Raw genomic sequence first — 27,713 nt, forward strand, 5'->3', positions numbered from 1 at the left:
GCCCAGGAAGTCATGTACTTGCCCCAAAAAATAAAATGATGAATGATACATGGACCAGAATAAAATAGTTTGCACCAGTGACCTGGGTGACAGATACATACAGATTTAGGAAAAGGTAGTATAACATGTTGATTTCCAACACTTCACAAAATTGGAATGAAAATTAGAGATTATGAAGGTTTCAGAGGAAAGATTGCATTGGAGAGTCTTTTAAAGTCCAGTACTTAAAAATGGGAAAAATTAAAACACCAGCTCACTGTAAATATGTCAGCAGTGAACAGGTGGTTCCCTCAGGCTGAAAGTCAGGTTTGTGCCAGGGAGGAATGGGGATGGGGAGACAAAGACTGCAATTAAACTGCATAGGACCACATGAATTTCACACTGGCTGCAAAATTAACACCAAACTACCTCTGTCTGAACACTCAGACATGAGAGTGTGGGACACATATTTTTCCAGAGGAGCCCAGACAAGCTCATCAGGATCACTTTTCTAAGGGCAAGTGTAGTTTAACTGGTACAGTGTTGTGAAGGACACGGGTTTCCAGAGGGCACAGGAAATCATGATGTAGGGGACTCAGGACTGAAGTGGACTGAGATGCTGCAGATGTGCTCTAACTATGAGTAAAATCCTCCTTTCAGTGTAAACACTCAGTAACTTTTTGAATAATTATGACTGTGAGAAGAGAGGAATATAATGGATAGTGTCAACAAGAAGAGGACAAATGAGTGTTTAGATAATAGAATATTCAGTTTCATGGTACTGAACACAGGGTAAAGACATGAAGGTAAAAAGTAGGAGTTAGGAGAATTTCAGATGGGTTAGAATCTGAAGGCTTTAAACATCTTACACTGATCAGTTGGAGATGAAAACAGAGCCCCAGGGGAGGTGTAACAGGTCTGGCTGACGGTAGTGGCAAGGAGACAGCACCAGCCTTATCCTGGGAGCAGTGGGGAGAGTGTGGGACTGAGGGGAGTCCAGGTGCAGTCAGTCACCTCAGATCACCACAGCACTGGACCCGTGGACCTGGAATGGGAATGTGTGCTTTTTAGAGATGGTTTACTCATGAGTAAACATTTTTCATTTTCATAATGATAAATATTCTGACACTTGAATAGATTCTTATTTAAAATATTTACAAATTGTAATTTGAATAATTTAGTGTGGATACAATGACAGAATTACACTGAAACTGTATTTGTGGAAGAGAAAGAAGGTTACTAAATGACAGAGCATTAAGAGCACACTGTCACTCAGGTGGCCCTGCAGCAGAGGAGGTGAGCATCACCTGCAGGAGTTCTTCAGGGGAGTCTCAGGAGGTCAAGGGAGTCATGATAGAGGAGCTGAGGACAACCTTGGAGGTTACACCCAGACCCTGGGCTTCAGAGCTCCACACCTGCATGGGGAGTTGATCTCTGATCAGAAATGATTAAATGTATCAAAAAACCAGGAGTGACCTTTCCTCTGCAAGAAAAGCAAATGCAAAGTAAAAGAAAACACTGGACATGATATGTAGAGTAATTGCATTAATCACTCTTTGCTTCCCCTTTTACCTCTTTATCTTCCCAGTCAACCAGAATTTGCAGAACATGGCAAACTCCACCATGGTAACAGAATTTCTCCTCCTGGGCTCTCCTGATGGCTGGAAACTGAGTTTCCTCTATTTCACGGTATTGCTACTGACCTATCTGAGTACCCTGTTAGGAAACCTGCTCATCATCACTGTCACCACTGCTGACCAGAACCTGCACACACCCATGTACTTCTTCCTCAGGAACCTGTCCATCTTGGACATGTGCTTCATTTCCATCACTGTCCCCAATGCCTGTGTCAACTCTCTCACTGGCAACAGGCCATTTCAGTGACTGGGTGTGCAACCCAGACCTTCTTGGTCATTTTTGTGCATGTGTTGAACTTTTTTTTCTCCTCATGGTGTCCTGGGACTGCTATGTGGCCATCTGCCAGCCCATCCAGTAACTCATCATCATGAACCCTCAGTTTTATGTCCATATAATACCGGCTTCCCTCCTCAGTGGTCTGGTGTATGCGGGTGTGCACACTGGGAACACCTTCCGGCTGTCCTTCTGGCATTCATACATGGTCCATCAGTTCTTATGTGATATCCCCTCTCTACTAAGGCTCTCCTGCTCTGACATCACCATTAAAAAGGTCCTTATTCATGTGTCTGCTGTGGTGATCTGTGGTGGTTGCTTCATTTTTATTGCCATGCATTGTATTGGCATATTTTCTAATGTGCTGAAATCTCCCAACAGAGCTCCAAGGAAGGCCTTCCCTACCTGCACCCCTCACATCCTCCTGGTGTCCGTCTTCCTCAGTTCCATCACAGGTGTGTACCTGAGACGATCAGCAAACTCTGACACATTCCGGGACTTGATTCTCTCTGCATTTTACACCATGGTTCCTCCCTTCTTAAATCTCCTCATCTACAGTCTCAGGAACATGTAAATGAAGCTGTGAGGAGAGTCATGGGAAGACAGTTGCTCTCAGAGAAATGATAAAGATGGGTTTCAGCATTATCCTCATTTCACTGATTAAGGTCCTTAATTAGGTACAATGCTCTTCATAGCTGTGCTTTACAAGTCACACTGCCTTCTCTAATGTCACCTATTTGGTCCTGGATACTTGATCTTATGAAATATTTTTTTTTTATTTACAACAACATTTCTATCTATCCTTTATAAAATGTATAATGTTAGCAAATGCATCTTTTAATGAATTAATATAATTCAAGTAATTATTGAAATCTTCTAAAATTGTACATGTTTATGATTCACCAAACTGTTTGCAATAGCTCTATCTCATAGTGTCAAAGAGGGAAACCTCACAAATTAAACATGGAGAGCACCTGCACTCACCTCATTTGATCTCATTCATTGGTCTTATTTGGTGATGAGTGAAGTACATGTGGAAAGTCTGTGGTACACATCTGTGTCAATTTAATTAACCTGCAAATATGCAAAAAAAAAAAATCCTAAGGCAGTTATCACCAAATTATAGAGAGAATCACAGTAATAATTCTCTCCATCTGGAACATGGAAAAAGAAGAATCTCCTTGTACGTGAAGTAAACAGAGGGCCGTGGTTATGGCAGCCTGTATCCTGACAGTCAAATCCACCCACTGGGCAAGAGAACCTGCCTTCCTCAGCCACATTAGCTGGCCAGTCTTCTATTATGTCTGAGGGTGACCCTGTGCCAGAGACCCAAACTCAGGGCTGAAGTGAAGGTCAGCTTTCTGACATTTTCCTCCCACTCATCTTATTTCTGTAATATTAATGATATGCATCATGACTGATAAAGATGACAAGATGGACTGTAATTGTCTGACTTCAGAGTCTCACCCATGTCAACTGTCCACTCACTTTGGACATCATAAGGTAAATCTCTGTACTTGTCCCCTAACACCCTGTGGCCATCTTTCATTCTTTTAAACAGTTTATTTGTTTCAAAAACTTCAATGTCCTCACTAGCATTTGCTCTGCAAATCATTAATTGCAAATGACATATACTCACTGTCAATTTATCCAAGAAATCTAATATAGTAAAATAAGAACAAAAGAGTTCATACAAACCACAGTCAATGCATCAAATTCCAAATTACAAGAAGAGTTTTGTTCACATGTAAGTAAACAGAGGACAAAAAATATAAATGTATTTAGTACCTAGGAAAATAAAAAGCCTAACCATTCATAATTAATGAATAAATGCATTTCTTCATGTTTGCAGACAAGGAATACTTGCTTTAGGATTCAGTGAGCTCCCCAGTGCTGGTTGATGCAGGAAGCCTTGACCTGCTGTCACAGGATCCAACCCAGAACACACGCTCTGTCCTCCAACTATGTCCCATGGCTGCTGGTTCTCAGTGCTCCATGTGCCTTGCTAGTGCAGAAGGACCTTCAGAGAACCCCCATGACCTCTGCACACGTCACCTTGACATGCATTTCTGGTACAACTATAGCTCATTGAATCCTAATTCTTGAATTTTTCATGAGTTGAGGTATTCAGGTAAATTGTTTAAATTTAATGGATAAAATTAAGAAGCAATTAAGTTGCAACCCTGTTCCTATTGAGAGGTATCTCTTAGAGGCAACCTTTTGGACATTTAACTTCTCTTACCTATTTAAATACCTAGCAACAAAGAGTTGGAAAAATGAAATATGATATAAGGACCTCATGATATCTCGAATTTTATGTCAAATAAGGCAAAATCATGTGGGTATGTGGATGTGTTAAGAAACTTCTGCAAAATTAGGCAAAAATTTTTACTTTGCATACTAGCTATGAACCAAGGAATGGATATTTTTATAGTAATATCACTTATGTCAAAGATACATTTTTGAAAGCCAGTTTTTCTCAAATATCAGGTATCTCCTAATAAGGACACTATAAAAATACTTATTAGAACACTTTTTTTGTGTTTATGTGCTTCGAACTGCACAGATGTTAATTCAGATACCAGCAAGGGGTGATGTGGGATAATTAAAAAAGCATACTAACATTTAAAGACAGATGGAATCAGGTGGAATACAGATTTCTGGTTGAGAACAGTGACCCAGAACTGACTCAGCATGTTTATTATATAGGTACATCATCAAAAGGTTATTTCTGGAAAAGTTTCTGCATAGCAGGCGGGCTTGAACATAACAGCACTGATGCAACATTATGGTTATTTGGTTATTTTGCTATTCTCAGAATTCCCTGTCCCGGGGGACTAGTTCCTCAGTTTGAAGGTGATGACTTATGTCTGAGCCTTTGCACAATTTTCCTATACAGGACATCACCATAGCAAATGGATAATCTTAAACTGCACTTTTCCTCAGAGTTTTCCCAGCACAAGCAGTCACCAAAACAACAAGGAAATCAAAAGCCTTGATCCACATCACCACTTCCCATGACTAGGTTTGTCAGTGCTTTGTGGAATCACAACTGCAGAAGACAAAGATTTACCACAGCACATACTCAAAAATTTGATGAGATCTTAGCAAAGAACAAGACAATGCAGTAGCCTTGTATAGATCATTTTAAGGTAATATTCATGACTGAGAACATTAGTACATATCTTTCAGACTTTCCCAATTTTATTTTTTTAAGGGGTTTAGAATATTACTATCAATATAGAAGACATAAAACATTATGAGAATATTGTTATTTCTATCAGTAGAGAGAAAAATCATATTTGACCAAAGTTTAAAACAGATCATTTTTAAAAACTGGGGTCAAAGAAGTGTTTGTAAACATAATGCTGACCCAAAAGATGTGCTAAGTATTTCATACCTAGACAACAGGAAAGGGGCTAAGGTTATCTAAGGAATTGCAAGACCACAACCCTTGCACACTCAACGACATAGGAGTGAAAATTCTCTGGAGAAGGGTCTTGAGGACACCCGACTTGCACAGGGGACCCAGCAAGTGAGATTACTATGCTGAGCAAGGAAGACATTCAGAAACCACCATGAAATTAATTTTAGAAACCCAACTATGGTGTGAGCTGCCATCAGACTTAGCCTCATTTACATGGTGCTAGCTCTGCAGAAATGCAGGGTAATCAAGGTAACAGGTCATGATGACTTCCACCATCATTTCAAAGAAAGGCCTGTTATTCCAAGCAAATTGCAGCATCATCTGAAGCTTGGCCAGCTCTCCCTGACAGGGTAATGGGAGAATCTCTTAAGGTGAAGCCAAAGTCAGAACGGAATCCCCAGAAATTAATTGTTACAAGTAGCATGAACTGTCTGCCAAGAAAAGCTTCTGGCTGCAGAGAGAGCTAAAGGCAGAGAGAACACTTCTGCTCTAAAACTGGCAAGACCACTAGGGCAGGAATTCCCAGCCCTTTGGAAGGAACATCTTTCAGTCAAGGGTCCTAGATGGTGGATGAGGAATTATGGGTGGAGTTATGTTTGCTCAGCTCATTTTGGTTTTCTTCCTGACCATTCTTTCTTTCCATAGCCATATCATTCCCTTTTGTAATGGCAAAGTTTACATTTTACCAGCAGATGTTGGATGTATGTAACTCGATATTGATTTTTATTGGGGCTCAGAGCCAGGAGTTTACATTCAGCATCAGGTGATATCTTTGACTTGTACTTTAGGGCAAAGCTGGAACTTTAAGACTATGGGAACCTTGAAGATAGACTAAATTCATTTTGCAATGTGAAATAGACATGAGATTTACATGACCAGTGGTGAAATGTTATGAATGGGATGTGAGATGGCTCCCAAAAGTTCCTATATTTGGGCAGATATTTTCAATTGTAAAATGATTGAATATGATAGTTACAACCTTATCAGTGTGTCCTGGTTTGAATGAATTGATTGGGTGGGAGCTTTAAGCATGTGGGGGCATTGATGGAGGAGGTGGAACACTGTCATTAAGCCCTGGAACAATCATCGTCATTACATCCCCTTTCCCATTCCTGGTCTTTGCTCCTCACAGCCAATCCTGAGCAGTCTCACTCTGCTGGGTCCTTCCTCAATGTGCCCACAAAATGGGCAAAAACTCATGGAATTGGTTGATGATAAACTAGGCCTCTGAACCCATGAGTCAGAATATGATTTGCCTCACCTGTGTTAGCATTTGTTTATTGTGGATTTTTTTAAACCATGTAATTTCGTCACAGAAATAAAAATCTGACTGATAACAATTATTCATCATAATCCTACAGAATACTGGGTGTATACCAGGGATATAAAAAGATGGCAAAACTTATGACAACTAATAAATCAGTCCCATTATATTAACAGACTGAGGAAAACTAGGTCCAAAAATGGAAGTGTCGATTAAAATATTTCTGCCATATGCATATAATTGAATGTCATTCATCACTAAGGATTGAAATAATGAAACATTTCACAAGGTGGAATAATTTTGAAAATGTTAGGCTAAGTCAAGCAAGAAGAAAGATCATAAACTGAATGCTTTTATTTATGTGAAATCTGAAATGATGTAAATTCAAATATACAGAATATAATTAGAGTTTTCAAGTGGCTGAAAGTAGGAATAACAGGGACAGCATGTGTAACAGATTATAGGGTCCATCCAAAATAATAAAAGTATTTGGGAACAAGTTGCAGCTGGATGTTGTGCAATTTTTTCATGTGGTGAATAATACTGATTTGTTAACCATGAACTGTCAACATTATGTCATGTGGATTTCATCTCAAAGAGAAGAAACATTGCTGCTGGATTCAGACAGTGTTAGATGTTTCCCACATGCAGTTTGCTGAGTGACTGAGAGTAGCACACCACCCTTAATGTCAACTGATTCCAATATACACCCCAACTCACACTGAAGTGAAGGAGGCAGAGATGAAAACACCCAGTGAGCACCATCAGTCTCTCCTCAGGGTTACTCACTTCTCAGTAACCATTTCAGGTGATGCCTAGCATCCACTGTCCACACTGGAACATGGCCAGGTCCTCTTTTTGGGCTCTGGAGAGACTGCTGCCTGAGAGTATGGTCAGGCCTCCTCCTGTCTCTGCAGGCTGAGCTCTAGGTTCCCAGAGTCCATGTTCCCACTGGGAAACACAGATTTCCAAGAAGCAGGGTTGACTGAGCACCTCACATCCCATATGGCACTGGGCTATGTGGACAGGTCCACACTGGCTGCAGATACAGTTGATGGGAGAAACCAAGGAGAGACAGGGTTCTTCTCCCACATGGAGAACAGGCATCACTCGATGTAAGCACTTGGCAGTAAGAGTTCAAAGCCTCTCAAGTCCCATTTTTATTCTGCTTAGAAAATTGCACTCTCATCCAGGAATTCAGCTAGCCAGGAATTGATTTGTTAATTCTCCAAGATAAGAGGCACAGATATGTCTTGTAAACACTTGAGTATTTTCTTATTCCTATTGCTTCAGTAGTAATATAACTGGAATGTGTTGAATGTCTCCAGTGTTTGCAAGTAACCCCTGTGATAGTCCTTCATGCTGCCTTTTATGGGTTTAAAATTATTCTTTTCAAGTTACTTTTACTTACCACACACTTCAAAAATGCACAGAATTGTCTCCTAAGATTTGAGAGATGACAAATAATTTCATTCAGATTAAAGCAAGGAGGACAAATTGTCAAGGAGTTGGCAGGTGACAGGTAGGTAGGTATGAATTCATTTAGCAAATGACACATTCTTATTTTTCAGTAGCTTTAGAAATAAAGCATCTAATGTTGTAGACATTTTTTACCAAACCACTTTGAACTCATCAACCTCACTTTTTGGTTCTGATCACAATTACATTCTCTTTTTAAATAATTTTTCACATTTTATATTAAGGTACATCAGTTGTAAGTGTGGGGCTGTGTGTCCAGGGTTAAAAATATTTACAGGGGCTCACAGCCAAGAATTTACCTTCAGTTTAAGGTGAGATTTTGGTCTTGCACTTTGAAGCAATGCTGGATTGTTCAGACTAGTGACCCTTGCAGATGGACTAAAATCATTTTGCATTGACATGGACATGAGTGTAGGAGGTCTGGTTTTGAAATATTGTGGGTGAGATGTGAGATGTCTCCCAACATTTCCTATTTGGCAAGGAGTTTCCAAGATAAAATGATCGGATTTTGAGAGCAACAAGCTAATCAGACCATCCTGGTTTGAATGAATGAATTGACCAGGTGGCAGCTTTCTGCATGCGGGGGCATTGCGGGAGAAGGTGGCCACTGGGTACAAGCCCTGGAAGCAGTTCTCTTTCTTCCATCCCCTTTTCCCTTCCCTATCTTTGCTTCCTGGCAGCCACTTCCTGAGCAGCTTTCCTCTGCTGGGTCCTCCTCAATGTGCTAAAACCAGGGTCACAAAACCATGGAATTGGCACAAGACAGGTGACTAAAACTCTGAAACTGTGAGCCAAAATGTGCTTTCCTTGATCAGAGTTGTTTTTTGTTTGGGGTGTGGATTTTTTTGTTGTTGCTTGATGTTTGTTTGTTTGTTTGTTTTTAGTACCAAAGTTTGAATTCAGGGCCACTCAAACACTAAGCCACATCCCCAGCCCTCTTTTGTATTTTATTTAGAGACATCACCTCCCTGAGTTGCTTGCCAGTTTGCTGTTACTGAGACTGGCTTTGAAGTCATGATCCTCCTGCCTCAGCCTCCCAAATCACTGGGATTACAATTATGCACCACTGCACTGGGCTATTTTTTTTTTTTTGATCCAGTATGTTTTCACAACAAGTCCAATCTGATAGACACAATCATTCAACATAATCTTAGAGATTGTAAGTGTTTGTCAGAAATTTCAAAGATGGCAAAATTTGTGATAACCAATAAATCAGTTGCTTTATATGAGCAGAATGAAAAAAATATGTCCACCAATGAATGTGTTGATTAAAATATTTCTGGCATATACATTTAATGGAATGTCATTCATTCTTAAGTAAGGAAATAAAGGTACGTGCTATTAGGTGGATTAATCTCAATCATGTTAGGCTACCTTCAGTTAGAACACAGATCATATACTGAATAATTTATTTATATGATATTTCATAAACATGTAAGTTCAAAGACACAGAATACGGTTAGTGTTTCCCAGTAACTGCAGTTAGAGGTAATATGAACAATGCTGTGTAATGGATCAATGAGTCATTTGAAGTAATAAAAGTATTTGGGAAAAAGATGAAGTTGAAAGTTGTACAGTTGTGCAGTACAATAGATAACACTGAACTGGTCACCATGAACTATTACACCATTAACTTTATGTAACATGAATTTTATCTCATTGTAAGGATTTTTGCTGTTGAACTGCAGACAGTGTTAGCTGTTTCCCACTTACAGGCTGGTGAGAGAATGAGAGTTTTCACCACCCTAATGTTAACTGACCCCATAAACACCCCTAACTCACACTGAAGTGAAGGAGGCAGAGATGAGAACACACAGTGAGCCCATCAGTCTCTCCTCAGTGCTACTCACTTCTCAGCATGATTTAAGGCATGTCCAGCCCAGGAGTTCCACTATCATCCAATGCCCATGCTGACAGGTGGTCAGTTCCTCTCTCCTGGAGTCTGGAGGTGCTGCTGCCTGGTGCTGTGCTCAGGCCTCCCAGTGCTTCTGCAGGCTAAGCTCTGGGGTCTCCAGGGCCCTGCTCCCTCTGGAAAGGTGCCATGTTAACTTTAAGCAGAGAGACTGAGCTCTTCACATCCCACATGGCACAGCGCTGGCTGACAGATCCACACTGGTTGCAGGCACAGTTGATAGAAGCTGAGGAGAGACTCAATTCTGCTCCCCTGTGGAGAAGTGGCAACACTCAGGAGTGAGTATTGGGACTTAGAGTCTAAATGCACCTGAAGAGTCATTTATATTCTGTTCAAAAAATTGCAGTGTCATCAAGACAGTCGGCTATCCCAGGAAACAAATGGTTAATTATGCAAAGAATAAAAGACCAGAGAAGTTTTGTAAACATTGTAGTATTTGCTATGACTCCTAGTCCTTCTATAGTAATGTGCCTGGACTGTCACGGATGTTTGCACAGTGTTTGCAAGTAATGCTTGTGACAGTTTTTCATGCTGCTGCTTATGTGTTTAAAATGACTCTTTTCAAATTCCTTTTACTTACCACACACTTAGGAAATGGACAAAATTATCTGCACAGATAAGAGAGCTGATAAAGAAATACATTCATGTAGATCTTTTTCTGTGAAGTGTCTATTCATTTACTAAGAGAAATGCAAATCAAAACCACCCTAAGATTCCATCTCACCCCAGTTACAATGGCGATTATCAAGAATACGAGCAACAACAGGTGTTGGCGAGGATGTGGGGAGAAAGGTACACTCATACATTGCTGGTGGGGCTGCAAATTAGTGCAGCCACTCTGGAAAGCAGTGTGGAGATTCCTTAGAAAACTTGGAATGGACCCTCCATTTGACCCAGCTACCCCACTCCTTGGCCTATACCCAAAGGACTTAAAATCAGCATACTACAGAGATACAGCCACATCAATGTTCATAGCTGCTCAATTCACAATAGCCAGACTGTGGAACCAACCTAGATGCCCTTCAATTGATGAGTGGATAAAGAAACTGTGGTATATATATATACAATGGAATATTACTCAGCCATAAAGAATGATAAAATTATGGCATTTGCAGGGAAATGGATGAAATTGGAGAATATCATGCTAAGTGAGATAAGCCAATCTCAAAAAGCCAAAGGACGAATGATATCGCTAATAAGTGGAGGATGACACATAATGGGGTGGAGGGAAGGGTTAGTGTTAGGGTTAGAGTTAGGGTTAGGGAGGGGGGCAAGTATGGAGGAAGGAAGTACTGTATAGAGGGTAAAGAGGGGTGGGAGGGGTAGGGGCAAGGGAAAAAATAACAGAATGAATCAAACAATATTACTCTATGTAAATTTATGATTACACAAATGGTATGCCTTTACGCCATGTACAAACAGAGAAACAACATGTATCCCATTTGTTTACAATAAAAAAAAAGAAATACATTCATAATAGGGCAAGAAAGACAAAATCTCAAACTGATGGGTGATAGGTAGATAGATAAGAGTTTAATGAGCAAATGAAATGCATTCTTATTTTTCAGCAGCTTTTGGAACAAAACTTCTAATATTGTGTTTCCAGTCAAGCATTTTGAGTTCATCAAGCTCACCTTTTTTTCTTATCACAATTATATTCTTCTTCCAATAGTTATTACACATCATACTAAAAGTAGATCAGATGTAATGAGTATGTGTGTCCACTGTAAAATATAAAAATAAGGTCACACAGGCTTTGGAAGCACATTATGGAGGTGAGGATGTGACGGAGTGCCCCTCAGCATTCATAATGGATGATCCATAGCACTAGACCACAATTACTAATAGGAAGAAAGTAATTTAGAAAATAATTGATTCCCGTGTTTTACAACCCAAGCAATCATTTGCATTATTAAATGCAATCTGCTACTCATACCCTTTCAAATTGTAAATACTATCAAGGGAAGAACCAAAGGGAAAACTCCCAGCTTTTCTCCCTTATAGAGGAAAGAAGTTGGAGCACTCCCTCCTCATACTTCTGGCATTAAACATGTGCTAACTTCTCCTCCAGCTTCTTTTCTTGACCCTCTTGAAACCAGAGCTTTGTTTTATTTATGTCCTATCTCATGGTTTTTATGAGGGAATTTTGATAACCTTAATGGAGAATGAATGTGTGTGTGTGTGTGTGTGTGTGTGTGTGTATGAAGGAATATAACTCAGGTTTAAAGAAAAATGAAATGCTAGCCTTTGCTGGTAGAAGGATGGAGTTGGAGTATATCATGCTAAGTGAAATAAGCCAAACCCAAAAAACCAAAGACTGAAAGTTTTCTCTGATATGCAGATGCTGATTCACAATAAGGTGGGGGTGCTAAAGAATGATACAATTAATTTAGATTAGGTTGAAGAAGTGAAGGAAGGGGTAGGGATGATGGTAGAGTGAAGATACACTATTTCCTCATGTATATATAGGATTCCATGACAGGTGTCATCCTACAATATGAACAATGAAAAAAATTAGAAATTATATTACCTTTATGTATGATTTATCAAAGTGAATAAATGCATCCTACTGTCATATATAACTAATTATAACAAATTTTAAAATTAAAAAAGAAATGTAAAAATATTTTGAATAAAGGAAAATGGAAATCTGAGTGCTCTAAAATTATTGAGGTCAATCTATAGGTACTAAAGCTTACGTCTTATTTTAAAAAACCTAGGTTCAAGAAGTAATCATATTTTGTAGATCTCCAAGAATATGCTGAGGACATGAGAAAGTTAAGTTGTGATTCACACATTACTGTATCATCTTCAAAATCTGAAATTTCCTACAAGATTTTTTGATGAGAAAAGTAAGTCAAATTTTGAGAAGAATTTTTCAAGTTGGAGTTAAAACAAAGCAAAGAAGGACATCAATTAAGCTCATATGATTCAAACTGCTTACTGGAGAATTTACTTAATATATTTGGAGGGCAAAAGCAGTACATGGGTCAGTATTGAAAAAATAGAATACAAGAACATGTCTCTGTAGTTCTATGCAGGCTTCCATATCCTAAACAGCTATTTAACTTTCCATCTTGTATTTGACACAAATGCCTGGGGTTGAGCAGCAATAACCTGTGAAGTGCATAAAGGTGAGAAGGAAGGATGAAAACTGCAATGTGTTTAACATGGGTTTGTCTCATCACCCTCACCTTCTGAGTTTGTCATATGAATTTACACTCTTACACACTGTATTACTGTACTATGTTTCCCATGATAATCAAATTATTTAAATAACTAATATTTTTCTTTTTTTAAACCTCAAAATCTGAAATACCTGTGGCCATATTTGTGTCATTAGTTATATCTTCTGAGTGAGTACTGCATTAAATAGACTTATCTTATAGTTACACAGGGTGCTGATTTTGCATGACCTCATTCCAGCACAGTGTGTGCTACAGCAGAGTAGATGGGCAGAGTCTGATTGGGAGCTCTTCATCTGTAAATCAGTACAATAAAGAAAGCCAGTGCAGGTGAGAAGTCAGTTAACAATGACACAGGTATTAGTTTATTAAACACCATACAGGAAGTCATACACTTGCTAATAAAGATAAAATGATGCATGATCCATGGTCCAAAATCAGGAAACCTCCACCAGTAATTTGGAGGGGTGGCTACATACTGGTTTATTGAAAGGTTGATTCAAGTGTTGATTTCTAACACTACAGAAAAATGGAAGAGGGTTTCAGAGGATATATGGGAAAAATTAAATCAATAACCACTGTAAAATAGTGAACAGTGAACAAGAATATTCCTTTGGTGAAAGTCAGGATTGTGTCAGGAAAGAATGGGAGATGGGGAAAGAAACAAATTGCAGGTAGACTGAGTAGGACCCCTTGAACTTCACCCTCATTGTGAAATTAACAGCAACATACCAGTATCTGACAACCAACCCTGAACCTGGGGAACACACACCTTTCCAGAGGAGCCCAGGCAGGTTCAGCAGAACGATAACTTTGAAGGGTGTGTGTGTTGAGGAGGAGGATCCATGTTTGCAGAGGGCAGAGATGATGATGTAGGTGACTCAGGATTGAAATTGCCTGACATGCTGCCAAATTGTTGTAACTTTGAGTGAACCATTACTTTCACAATATGTCAGTATCATTGTAAATAATTATGATCCATTGAGAAGAAAATAATATAATGGAAAGTGTCATCAAGACTGAGGCAAATTGTTTATAGCCAAAGGGATCTTCTATAAAGGTGAATTTGGTCCAGCTGTAAAGATTAATGGGAGAGGAAATACAGAGAAAAGCACACAAGATTGTGAAAGCAAGAAGTGGCTCCCTTGTGAAAACCAATTCAGTTTTGCTATGTATTCCAGGGTTATATCAATTTACATTAGGTTAATTAGTGCAGTTAACTTTGAGCATATGCAGATCACATAACTTGCTTCTCAGAGCCCACTAGTACCAAATGATTTTATAATAAGATAATGTCTCCAGGCCTCAAGGACAGAGGAATTGCAGAGCATTTCCAACCTATTCAAACAGAAGGTCTTACTGTCCTGAGGAGTTTGCCTCCTTGAAGGACTTACATTCCTCTGAACATTGACTAACCTGAAACCTCTACAACTCCACTTTTTTGTTGTGTATGCCTTTTTAAATATACATGAATTGAATTTTGTGTAAGCAAGGTGGAGGAAAAAAGCAAGGAAGAGGTGGGCAAAAAGCAGCACAGCATAAGTCAAGTGTAAATGTATATTCTCCATTGAAAAGGTGTTTGATCCATGTAAAATTTGATAGTCGTGAGGTTAAGCAATCTAATAAATCCCAACCTCCATCATCTTTTTAACTTTTGTGACAATGTATTTAAGAAGATCCAATTCTTTTTGGATGGGGTTACTGTTCTCAGTTAAATTAATAAAGCCATATATTATTAAGTGTCTAGTGTCCCTTATGATGCAACAGCAGCAAATAATCAATAGTGATCTTATTACAATGAATAGCTTGATAATACAAATTTTAGAAGAATTAGCAATTTTTACTAAGTGGGCCCAAATATTATAATGAATGCAGGAAGTCAAAGATGGACCAGTATTTTGTACAGGGCCACCAGCAACAGGGATGCAACAACAGAGAAGAAATTCAATAATAGGCAAGAGCATTGTGAAATTTGGGATAAGTTTTTTAGAGCTATAAACAAATTTTCTGAACCCTCTATGCTAGAAATTCTTGATCAGATGTTTTTAAATGCTTTGTGTCCCCCAAAGTCACTAGATGATTAGAAAATGAGTTCCCTTGGGTTTCTTATTCTTCTTGGAGTTTCCTTCTTTGAATTAGGACCCTCTTCACTGAGGAAAAACTGGAATTTGGGATTTGTGTTTTCAAGTCCTTGATTCCAACTCATAATGTTTGACAGGTCTCACAACCTGGCAGGAATTAAGACACGACAGAGTAAGAACAGCAGCATATCCCTTCCCCCAAGTAATAAAGTTACAGGGTTTTGCCATATCACATCTGGTGGAACTCAGTATTTTACAGAAATCTTTGGTAGTGGTTCCTTAGGTTTAAAGTGTCTGTTCAAGACAGAGGACCAGCAATGTGCATTATCTTCATATTATACATGAAGAGCAGTCACTGTGAACAAGGCAATATTGAAAGCATTATTAACATGAGTAAGGCTAGATCCCCTGTTATGTTTTTGTTTTAAAAGGCATGATTTAAGCTTTCAATGTGCATGTTCAACTATGCCCTTCTGAGTAGGATTGTGGAGAATTCCATGGGTTAGAATTACATTATATTGATTTCAAAACTGAGCAAAGACATTGGAAGTATAAGCACTATTTACACTGTCAGTTTTAAATGATGAAATTTACCCATGGTAGCAATGCAGAAGAGAAAATGAGAGATACAAACTGAGACCATCTCTGAAAGAGGTGCACTGGCCCACGTAAGGCCTAAGGACATATCTATCTATGGTAACATGTAAGAAAGAATAGGGGTGAAATGGAGGAAATTGAGTTGCAGCCAAATGCCAAAGTGTATAAGAATGTAAACTTGGAGGGTTTAGAGTTTCCCAAATAGGGGAACAACGGTGAGTGCAAGGAGAGCAATTATTAGTGATGAAACAGACCTGTTAAGAGGAATAGAAAAGGTTTTCATTAAACAGTGAGCATATTGATGAAAAAAATCATGTGATTCCATGGCATCTGAAAAGAGAGAATAAAGTGATTTCATAGCAACATCAGCATGAGCATTTCCATCATTGAGCCATCTGGGAATCTTAGTGTGACTAAATACGTGAGTAAGAAATACTGGAGCTGTACAATCCTGTAAAGGGGATTGAAGAGTGATAAACAGGGATAACTAATTATACAACAAATGAGGTGACAGAATTTCAGAGGAAATATGAGACATCAGTTGGGCTATATATTTAGAATCTGCCATGATGTGTGAGGTGGTGGGAAACATACGAAGAGCCAAAATAATTGCAGCTAACATTGCCCACTGAGGAGAAGCTTGAGGCAATGTGTAATGATCCGTCCATTTTTTATAAGTGAATATAAATACCATGTCCCATATTTTTCCTCCACTAGTGCAGACACTAATCCCACTGGAAAGTGGAATGGAGGAGATTATAGAAGGCGGAACACAGAGACTTGACACAATAAGGAAAGGTGTTCATCTGGAGGTGCATGGAAAGCAATAGGAGCCAAAATATCAATTAAGACAGCTTGATGATATGAAGAAAATTGTAAATGTTGTGAATGTAAAGTCTTTCCGTAAGTAAGAGAAAGTACATGAATATTAGTTCCTATAAGAGATAAAATATGATTGTGACCTCCAGAGATCCATTGAGCATGGATATCAGCATAAGGGGGACTACTTCTTCCTGAAAAGTGGGGAGCATATGACTACTCTATTATGTACAAGCCTTGATTATAAATGGCATCAACCGTAGCAAAGGCATAAGGATTTCCTGTAAAGATTATTATAGATAAAAGAACAATGAGTGTTGGGAGACTATACATAAGAACTGTAGATAATTTTTCATTAACATGTTAAAGACCTGTAATCAGTGCAGGAAATTAGCTGGAAAAAAGTGGTGGGATTACGTTGGTTTGCAACACCTGATAAAAAGCAATAGCATATCAGTAGTTATAGAACCATATGGTCAGGGCCAATTGAAATGTCCTAAAAATTGTTACAAATAAACTAAGAAAATTTTAGAAGAGACAATTTTGGAATATGAGGAACAGAATAACATTGGAGTATATTATGTCCTAAATAGTTACTAGGAAGTTGTCATAATTTTTTTTTCCTGTGGCCATATGGGGGACAGATTGTAATAGAATATGTTGCAATTTAGTAAAGTAACTTTTGTCTAAGTATTGGTGCAGAAATCAAAGTATCAACCATGTAATGATAAACATGCGTATGTGGGGATAATTTTCAGAAAGGCTGAAGAGACTTATTCACAAAATGTTGACATAATGTGAGGCTACTGAACATACCTTAAGGAAGAACTTTTCACTGGTATCTATCAGCAGGCTTATGATCATTGAAAACAGAAACTGGGAAGGCAATTTTTTCTCTGTCATGACAAAAGAGAGGAGTGGTTACAAAAGAAAAACCCAGTCTTTTAGGTGTATTACATGTAAGAAAAAATCCTGAGGAATTAGATTATGGTGAGGCAATCTACACTGAAGTAGACCCATAGGTTGTATACATGTATAACTTCTCAAAAATCTTGTAATATTCTCCATTACACTGATGTCTTTTTTATGATAAAAATGGGCATATTCTATGGACTGGTAGAATACTCAGTATGTCCCAATTGAAACTGTTCTTGAATAAGTGTCTCTGTGGCTGCCAAATTTTACTTAGACCATGGCCATTTTTCTAGCCAGACAGGAATGGCAACCATCCATCCATTTTAATGGCAAGGTAGTCAAATCCACAGAGGCCCCTATAAAAAAAGAGATTCCATGGACATTTGTAACTTGTGCAAGATGTTGCTGCCCCATATAGAAAGGGAATTTCATAATGTATTGTTGAATATGAGTAACACCTTGCTCTGGGTTGGAGGGTGGAACATCACAACCATAGAGAGCTCTTAAGCACCTGTTTATTATTGTCTTCTATGTTCTAAGCTGGTGAGGTCCTTTGTAATTTCTATGCATAAGGCCACATTGACAGGGGCCTAACTTTAACATCAACACAAGTGTCTGATAACCTTGTGATGGACTGCTCATTTAAACAAAGGGTTAATTTTGGTCTATTTTCATAATCCATAAACAGGCCCAATAATACTGGAACGAAATCTTGCATTCCCGCATTCATTTAGGAGCTATTGGGCAGTAATATAAAGAATCACAATTAATTGAGCTATGAGGGATACTTTGGGGAGATTTAAGGGCACATGAAACCAATCTTGAATGTGCATTACACTAGTATAATCAGAATAAATTAATTCTGGAATTATAATTTTTCTTCTTTAGTACCACAGCAGTGAGTAAAATTAAACCAAAGGCATTTTGGGGAGAAGTCCTTCAATTTGGGTAGTTTACAAACTACCCCAGAACACATATTTGAGCAATTTTAGTAGTGATCAAATCTATACCTGTGCTTCCTCTAGTGGCATGAAAGAATTTGTGGAAGGAGCTTCTGTTTGAATTGGAAACATTTGTGAAGGACACATCTGCATCTGCAGGTAATACGGGTTCCTTCTCCTTTGGTCCTGGGTGGAGAGGTGACCCGTAATTGGACTTAGCATTATTTAGTCTATTGGGACAGACAGCCAATGCATGAATTTCTCCCTCAGCAGCTGCCTGCCTGAGACATTCAGATAAATGAAACTGGACTGTGTGAGAAGAAGGAAGAGGATGAGGTGTGTGAGAAAAAAATTCAGTAGTAGAATTATCACAGAAGTTGGTAACGCTGTCATGGCTGTTTTTGTGATAGCATCTCAACACTATTAAGAAGCCCATAATACCAGTATAGCATCTGTGTCTCCTCATGCAATTTTTTACCTATATCTTCCCAATCTTTGGTTCTTGAGGACCCACTCTCCAGATTCCATGGACAGCAATAATCTATTTCAGACAGCAAGGTAGCAAGATAAGCATTAGTTACAGTATGTTTAGGCTTACAAAACAGAAAAGGAAGTTCAGCCCAATGATGACATTGTGCATCAGACAGGGAATTCCCCATAGCTTACCAGTGGGATCTGTACCAGCTGATAAGCAACACCTGCATGCATATTCCAGGTAGAAAGGTATCCCCTTTTCCTCTTCAACACATCCAGAAGTGTGCCTGGGGTGGGGTGCAGAAGTAAATATTAAGGATAGGGGAAATAAAGAGACAAGCACACACCATGGTGTACAGCAAGAAGTGCCTCCTGTGGGAAAACCAGTTCAATTTTATAATGTATTCCAGGGTTGTATCAAGTTACATTATGTAATATATTGCACTTAACTTTATGTGTCTGCAGATCACATAACATGCTTGCTTCTCAGAGCCCGCTAGTACTAAATTTTTTTAATGTATTTTTTTATTGTAAACAAATGGGATACATGTTGTTTCTCTGTTTGTACATGGCATAAAGGACTAAATGTTTTTGTAATAAGATAATGTCTCCAGGCCTCAAGGACACAGGAGTTGCAGTGCATTTCTAAGCCATTCAAAGAGGGTGTCTATTGTCCTGTGGAGTTTGCCCACTGGAAGGACTTTCTCTCCTCTGTATATTGACTTGCCTGAAACCTCTACAACTTCAAATTATTGGTGCTGAACACAGAGTAAAGTAGAAGTCAACCAATGTCAGTTGGGCTGTAAACTACAGGCTTTAAAATCCTGACAATAATCAGTTGGGGAAGAAAAGAGAGTCCCACTGGGAGTTGCAATAGCAGCTGACTCAGGGTGTGTGACTGTGAGACAGCACCACCCAGGTCCTTGGTAACAGCATGGAGAGTGGGGAACTGAGGGGTGTCCAGGAGCAGGCATGTCACCTCAGTTTTCCACAACACTAGACCTGTGACCCTAAATTGGGAAAGTGTGAATTCTTCAGTCGCCTGATGAGATCTCTTCCAGTTCATGGAGATTAATACTCCCAAATCATGAATATATTCTTACAAAAAAAAAAAAAGGTGATTTCAATATGAAGTGCTCATACAATGGAAAAATAATGTTGAAAATGTATTTGTGGAAGAGAATGAAGGTAACAAAAGTACAGAGCACTGAAGAACACACTGTCAGAGAGGTGGCCATGTGGGAGAGGAGAGAACAGCCCCTGCATGGGAGTCTCAGGAGGTCAAGGGAGGCATGATGGAGGAGCTGAGGACAACCCTGCAGGTCACACCCAGACCCTGGGCTTCAGACCTCCACACCTGCACTGGGAGGTGTAGTCTGCTTAGAAATGATTACACAATCATAAAACTAAAAGTGGTCCCTCTTCTGCAGAGAAAGCTACTGCAAAGAAAGAGTAAACACTTGGGCATGAGTATTGAAAATAATTATACTTTTTAAATTACATTTTTACTTGTTGATGGAATTTTTTTTTTAATTTACATGCAGGACATAGAATCAAACCCAGTGCCTCACACATACTAGGTAAGTGCTCTACCTCTGAGCTACAACTCCAGCCCCTAATAATAGTATTGATCATTCTGTGCTTCCTATATCTAATCTCTTTATTTTCCTGGTCAATTAGAATTTCTCATCAATTGCCAGCCTCCCCAGTGCAACTGAATTTCTCCTGCTGGGCTCTGCTAGTGGCAGGAAACCAAGTTTCCTCTATTTCATAGTATTCCTACTGACTTATCTGAGTACGTTTTTAGGGAACCTGGTCATTGTCACTGTCACATCTGCTGACCAGAACCTGCACATGCCCATGTACTTCTTCCCCAGGAATCTGTCCATCTTGGAGATGAGCTTTATTTCCATCACTGTCCCCAATGCTGTGTCAACTCCATCACTGGCACAGGGCCATTTCAGTGACTGTTTTTAAAACTGAGATATTCTCTGTAATTTTTGTGCATGTGTTGAACTTCTTTTTCTTTCATTCATGGCCTGGAAACATAATGTGAACATCTACCAGCCCCTGTAGTACGCCATCATCCCAAACTCTCAGTCCTGTGTCCACATGATTCTGGGTTTCCTACTCAGTGATCTGGTGGATGCAGGTGTGCACCCTGAAATCACATTCCAGCTGTCCTTCCCCCAGTCGAACTTGGTCCTTCAGTTCTTCTATGATGTCCCCTCTCTGCTGAGGTTCTCCTGCCCTGACACAACCAGCCACAAGTTCCTTAATCTTTTCTCTGCTGTGGGGGTTTGTGGTGATGTCATTACATTTATTCCCATGTCATATATTTTCATGTTTTCTGCTGTGCTGAATTGTCCCTCCAGAGGAAGGCCTTCTTCACATGCACCCCTCACATCCTCATGGTGTCCATTTTCCTCAGTTTCATCACAGGTGTTTACCTGAGACTTTTAGCAAACTCAGACACACTCCAGGACATGATTCTCTCTGCCTGTGGATACTATGGCTCCTCCCTTCTTGAACAAACAGGATAAAAAGCACTGGGGAGGGATTCGGAGCGACTACACCAGAGCTACAGGCGGTTGCCAGAGGAGGGGCTGCGTGGCGAGCTGTTTGGACTCACACCACTTCTGAACCCCGGGGCCTGCCCGGAGGAGTAGGAGGAGGAAGAGGAGCGCGGCGGGTCCTTTGGACTCGCAGTGACTGCATTAGCGCTCCAGGCGGCTGCTCAGAGGAGAAGGCGAGTGGTGAGTTGTTTGGACTTAAAGTGACAGCGCCTGAACACAGGGGGGCTGCCTGGAGGAGGAGCGTGGTGGGACGCTTGGTCTTGAGTGGCCGTAACAGAGCTCCGGGCGGATGCCCAGAGGACACATGCTGCGGGTCACGTGGATTCAGAGCCACTCAGAGCGACCGCTCCTGAACACCCGGGGGTTATCTGGAGAAGGAGGAGGAACGGGGAGAGTCACTTCTACTCGGAGTGATTGATTGCCCAGGGCTACGGGTGGTTGGTGGGAGGAGGAGGCTCGCAGTGAGTTTCTTGGACTCCTAGTGACTGCACCGGAATACTGGGCGGCTGTCTGGAGGAAGAGGCGTGTGGCGGGTCTCTGGGTCTCAGAGTGATTGTACGGGGCCCCAGGTGCCTGCTCAGAGGAGGGGTCGCATAGCCAGACGATTAGGTGCAGAGCAGGGTCCCAGGATCTACGAGGCTTCTGGGTGGAAGAGCCACACAGAGACAGGCTTAGGGGCGGAGCGAAGGTTCCAGGCCTGCGGGCAGATTCTCTGAGGAGGGGCAGCCTAAGGAGATTCATCTGCAAAGGGTGAGGCTCCAAGGCCCAGGAGGTAGGGCCGGGTCCCTGGGAACTTTGCAGAGGAAGGTAGCCCAGCCCAGGCGGTAGCTGTAAATTGAGGGGAACCTCTAGGAGGGAACTGACCAGCGAGACCTCCCCACTGGGTGAGTCTTCCCTGCCGGGTGAGGTTTCCTCACAAGGACGGTAAAACTAGAGACTCAGGCCCAAACAGGCCTTGCCTCAGCCGGCAGCCTAGGTCCCCTTTGGATGACCATTGGTCAACAAGTGGAGGCACCTCTGCCCACTAGCAGGGATTATACCCCACCTGAAGGCCACCACTCCTAGAGAGGAAGCTTCCTTGTGGAGCACCGCATTATCAACTTCCTCCAAGACTTCAGCCTACTGAAGGCTAAGGGGGGATATATATAGAAATCTTCAGGGACATTGAAAGTCAATAGAGGAAATCTGCAATATCTCAGCGGTCCACTGATACCTGAACAATATGAGAAAACAAGGAAAGAAAATGCTGCAAACAAATCTAGATGTTACATCAATAAAACCCAATGACAGCATGGCAGAAGAAATGACAGAAAAGGAGTTCAGAATGTACATGATTAAAATGATCAGGGAAGCAAACGATGAGATGAAAGAGCAAATGCAAGCATTGAATGATCGCACCAATCGACAGTTAAAAGAGCAAATACAGGAAGCAAAAGATCATTTCAATAAAGAGTTAGAGATATTGAAAAAAAACCAAACAGAAATCCTTGACATGAAGGAAACAATAAACCAAATTAAGAACTCCATAGAAAGCATATCCAATAGGATAGAACACCTGGAAGACAGAACCTCAGACATTGAAGACAAAATATTTAACCATGAAAACAAAGTTGAATAAACAGAGAAGATGGTAAGAAATCATGAACAGAATCTACAAGAACTATGGGATATCATGAAAAGGCCAAATTTAAGAATTATTGGGATTGAGGAAGGCCTAGAGAAACAAGCCAAAGGAATGAACAATTTATTCAATGAAATAATATCAGAAAATTTCCCAAATCTGAAGAATGAAATGGAAAATCAAGTTCAAGAGGCTTATAGGACTCCAAATACACAAAATTACAAGAGACCCACACCAAGGCACATTATAATGAAAATGCCTAACATACAAAATAAAGACAGAATTTTAAAGGCTGTGAGAGAAAAGAACCAAATTACATTCAGGGGAAAACCAATACGGATATCAGCAGACTTTTCAATCCAGACCCTAAAAACTAGAAGGGCCTGGAACAACATTTTTCAAGCCCTGAAAGAAAATGGATGCCAACCAAGAATCTTATACCCAGCAAAATTTACCTTCAAATTTGACGATGAAATTAAATCCTTCCATGATAAACAAAAGCTAAAAGAATTTACAAAAAGAAAGCCAGCATTACAGAACATTCTCAGCAAAATATTCCATGAGGAAGAGATGAAAAACAAAGAAGGAAATCAGGAATTGTCAAATGAAGGAGGAAACAAGTTGTGTCAAACAAATAAATAAATAAAATTTTAAAAATGAACCAAATGACCGGGAAACGAAATCATATCTCTATAATAACCCTGAATGTTAATGGCCGGAATTCATCAATCAAAAGACATAGACTGGCAACTGGATTAAAAAGAAAGATCCAACAATATGTTGCCTGCAAGAGACTCACCTCATAGAAAAAGATACCCATGGACTAAAGGTGAAAGGATGGGGAAAAACATACCATGTGCATGGACTCAGCAAAAAAGCTGGAGTATCCATCCTCATTTCCGATAATGTGGACTTCAAGTCAAAACTAGTCAGAAGGGATAAAGAAGGACATTACATACTGCTTAAGGGAACCATAAGTCAGCAAGACATAACAATCATAAACATCTATGTCCCAAACATTGGCTCATGCATGTATGTCAAACAAACCCTTCTCAATTTCAGAAACCAAATAGACCATAACACAATAATACTAGGTGATTTTAGCACGCCTCTCTCACCACTGGAGAGATCTTCCAGACAAAAATTGAACAAAGAAACCATAGATCTCAATAACACAATCAATAATTTAGACTTAACAGACATTTATAGAATATACCATCCAACCAATAGCGAATACACTTTCTTCTCAGCAGCACATGGATCCTTCTCTATAATAGACCATATATTATGCCACAAAGCTAATGTTAGCAAATACAAGAAGATAGAGACACTACCATGTATTCTATCAGATCATAATGGATTGAAGTTAGAAATAAATGAAAGAGTAAAACACAGAAACTATTCCAACATCTGGAGATGAAACAATATGCTGTTATATGATGAATGGATAACAGAAGATATTAGGAAGGAAATTTAAAAATTCTTAGAGGTAAATGAGAACAAAGAAACATCATATCAAAATCTCTGGGACACTATGAAAGCAGTACTTAGAGGGAAATTTATTTCATGGAGTGCATTTAAAAAAAGAAGCAAAACTCAAAAAATAAACGACCTAACACTACAGCTCAAAGCCCTAGAAAAAGAAGAACAGACCAGCACCAAAAGTAGTAGAAGAGAGGAAATAGTTAACCTCAGAGCTGAAATCAATGAAATTGAAACAAAAGAAACAATACAAAAAATTGACAAAATAAATAGTTGATTCTTCGAAAAAATAAACAAAATTGATAAACCTTTAGCCACACTAACAAAGAGAAGACGAGAGAAAAGCCAAATCACTAAAATTCGGAATGAACAAGGAAATATCACAACAGACAGGATTGAAATAAAAAACATAATTAGAAGCTATTTTGAAAATCTATACTCCAAAAAAATAGAAAATTTTGAAGACATCAACAGGTTTCTAGAGACATATGAATTGCCTAAACTGAACCAGGAGGACATACACAATTTAAATAGACCAATTTCAAGTACTGAAATAGAAGAAGTCATCAAAAGCCTACCAACAAAGAAAAGTCCGGGACCAGATGGGTTCTCAGCCGAGTTCTACAAAACCTTTAAAGAAGAGCTCATTCCAATACTTCTCAAAGTATTCCACAAAATAGAAGAGGAGGGAACCGTCCCAAACTCATTCTATGAAGCCAATATGACACTGATACCTAAACCAGACAGAGACTCATCAAGGAAAGAAAATTTCAGACCAATATCCTTAATGAACATCGACGCAAAAATTCTCAACAAAATTTTAGCAAATCGCATACAAAAACATATTAAAAAGATAGTGCACCATGATCAAGTGGGCTTCATCCCAGGTATGCAAGGTTGGTTCAACATCAGGAAATCAATAAACGTAATTCACCATATTAATAGACTTAAAGTCAAGAATCACATGATTATTTCAATAGATGCAGAAAAAGCATTTGACAAAATACAGCACCCCTTCATGCTCAAAACACTAGAAAAAATAGGGATAGTGGGAACATTCCTTAACATTGTAAAGCCCATTTATGCTAAGCCCATGGCTAATATCATTCTAAATGGTGAAAAACTGAAAGCCTTCCCCCTAAAAACTGGAACAAGGCAGGGATGCCCTCTTTCACCACTTCTATTCAACATCGTTCTTGAGACTCTGGCCAGAGCAATTAGACAAACCAAAGAAATTAAAGGGATATGAATTGGAAAAGAAGAACTCAAACTATCCTTGTTCGCTGATGACATGATTATATATTTAGAGGAACCTGGAAATTCCACCAGAAAACTCTTAGAACTCATAAGTGAATTCAGTAAAGTAGCAGGTTACAAGATCAATGCCCATAAATCCAACGCATTTTTATACATAAGTGGTGAATCTTCAGAAAGAGAAATTAGGAAAACTACCCCATTCACAATAGCCTCGAAAAAAATAAAATACTTGGGAATCAATCTCACAAAAGAGGTGAAAGACCTCTACAATGAGAACTATACAACACTAAAGAAAGAAATTAAAGAACACCTTAGAAGATGGAAAGATCTTCCATGTTCTTGGATAGGAAGAATTAATATTGTCAAAATGGCCATACTACCTAAAGTGCTATAGAAATTCAATGCAATTCCAATTAAAATCCCAATGACGTACCTTACAGAAATAGAGCAAGCAATTATGAAATTCATCTGGAAGAATAAGAAACCCAGAATAGCTAAAGCAATCCTTAGCAGGAAGAGTGAAACAGGGGGTATTGCAATACCAGATCTTCAACTCTACTACAAAGCAATAGTAACAAAAATGGCATGGTATTGGTACCAAAATAGAAAGGTAGATCAATGGTACAGAATAGAGGACACAGACACAAACCCAAATAAATACAATTTTCTCATACTAGACAAAGGTGCCAAAAATATGCAATGGAGAAAAGATAGCCTCTTCAACAAATGGTGCTGGGAGAATTGGAAATCCATATGCAACAGAATGAAACTAAACCCATATCTCTCACCATGCACGAAACTAAACTCAAAATGGATTAAGGACCTCGGAATCAGACCAGAGACCCTGCAGATTATAGAAGAAAAAGTAGGTCCAAATCTTCACCTTGTTGGTCTAGGATCAGACTTCCTTAACAGTACTCCCATAGCACAAGAAATAAAAGCTAGAATCAACCACTGGGATAGATTCAAACTAAAAAGCTTTCTCTCAGCAAAGGAAAGTATCAGCAATGCGAAGAAAGAGCCTACAGAGTGGGAGAATATCTTTGCCAATCATACTTCAGATAGAGCACTAATCTCCAGAATCCATAAAGAACTCAAAAAACTGTACTCTAAGAATTCAAATAATCCAGTCGACAAATGGGCTAAGGAAATGAATAGACACTTCAGAGAAGAAGATCTACAAGCAATCAACAAACATATGGAAAAATGTTCAACATCTCTAGTAATAAGAGAAATGCAAATCAAAACCACCCTAAGATTCCATCTCACCCCAGTTACAATGGCGATTATCAATAATACGAGCAACAACAGGTGTTGGTGAGGATGTGGGGAGAAAGGTACACTCATACATTGATGGTGGGGCTGCAAATTAGTGCAGCCACTCTGGAAAGCAGTGTGGAGATTACTTAGAAAATTCGGAATGGACCCTCTATTTGACCCAGCTATCCCACTCCTTGGCCTATACCCAAAGGACTTAAAATCAGCATACTACAGAGATACAGCCACATCAATGTTCATAGCTGCTCAAGTCACAATAGCCAGACTGTGGAACCAACCTAGATACCCTTCAATTGATGAGTGGATAAAGAAACTGTGGTATATATATACAATGTAATATTACTCAGCCATAAAGAATGATAAAATTATGGCATTTGCAGGCAAATGGATGAAATTGGAGAATATCATGCTAAGTGAGATAAGCCAATCTCAAAAAGCCAAAGGACGAATGATATCGCTAATAAGTGGAGGATGATACATAATGGGGGGGAGGGAAGCGTTAGTGTTAGGGTTAG

The 27,713-nt window shown here is 39.4% G+C and overlaps 2 pseudogenes across 2 annotated transcripts in view; both read left to right on the forward strand.

Moving 5' to 3' along the window:
* Positions 1 to 27,713, forward strand: part of LOC306663221 (transportin-1-like) — a 572,343-nt pseudogene that overhangs the window by 190,742 nt on the left and 353,888 nt on the right. The window lies entirely within an intron of this gene.
* On the forward strand, positions 1,588 to 2,464 carry LOC306663382 (olfactory receptor 14C36-like; annotated as a pseudogene). Its single transcript has one exon. The product of its transcript is annotated as an olfactory receptor 14C36-like (transcript).

The sequence above is a fragment of the Sciurus vulgaris genome (assembly GCF_902686455.1).
Source record: "Sciurus vulgaris genome assembly, chromosome: 6".
Taxonomy (NCBI): domain Eukaryota; kingdom Metazoa; phylum Chordata; class Mammalia; order Rodentia; family Sciuridae; genus Sciurus; species Sciurus vulgaris.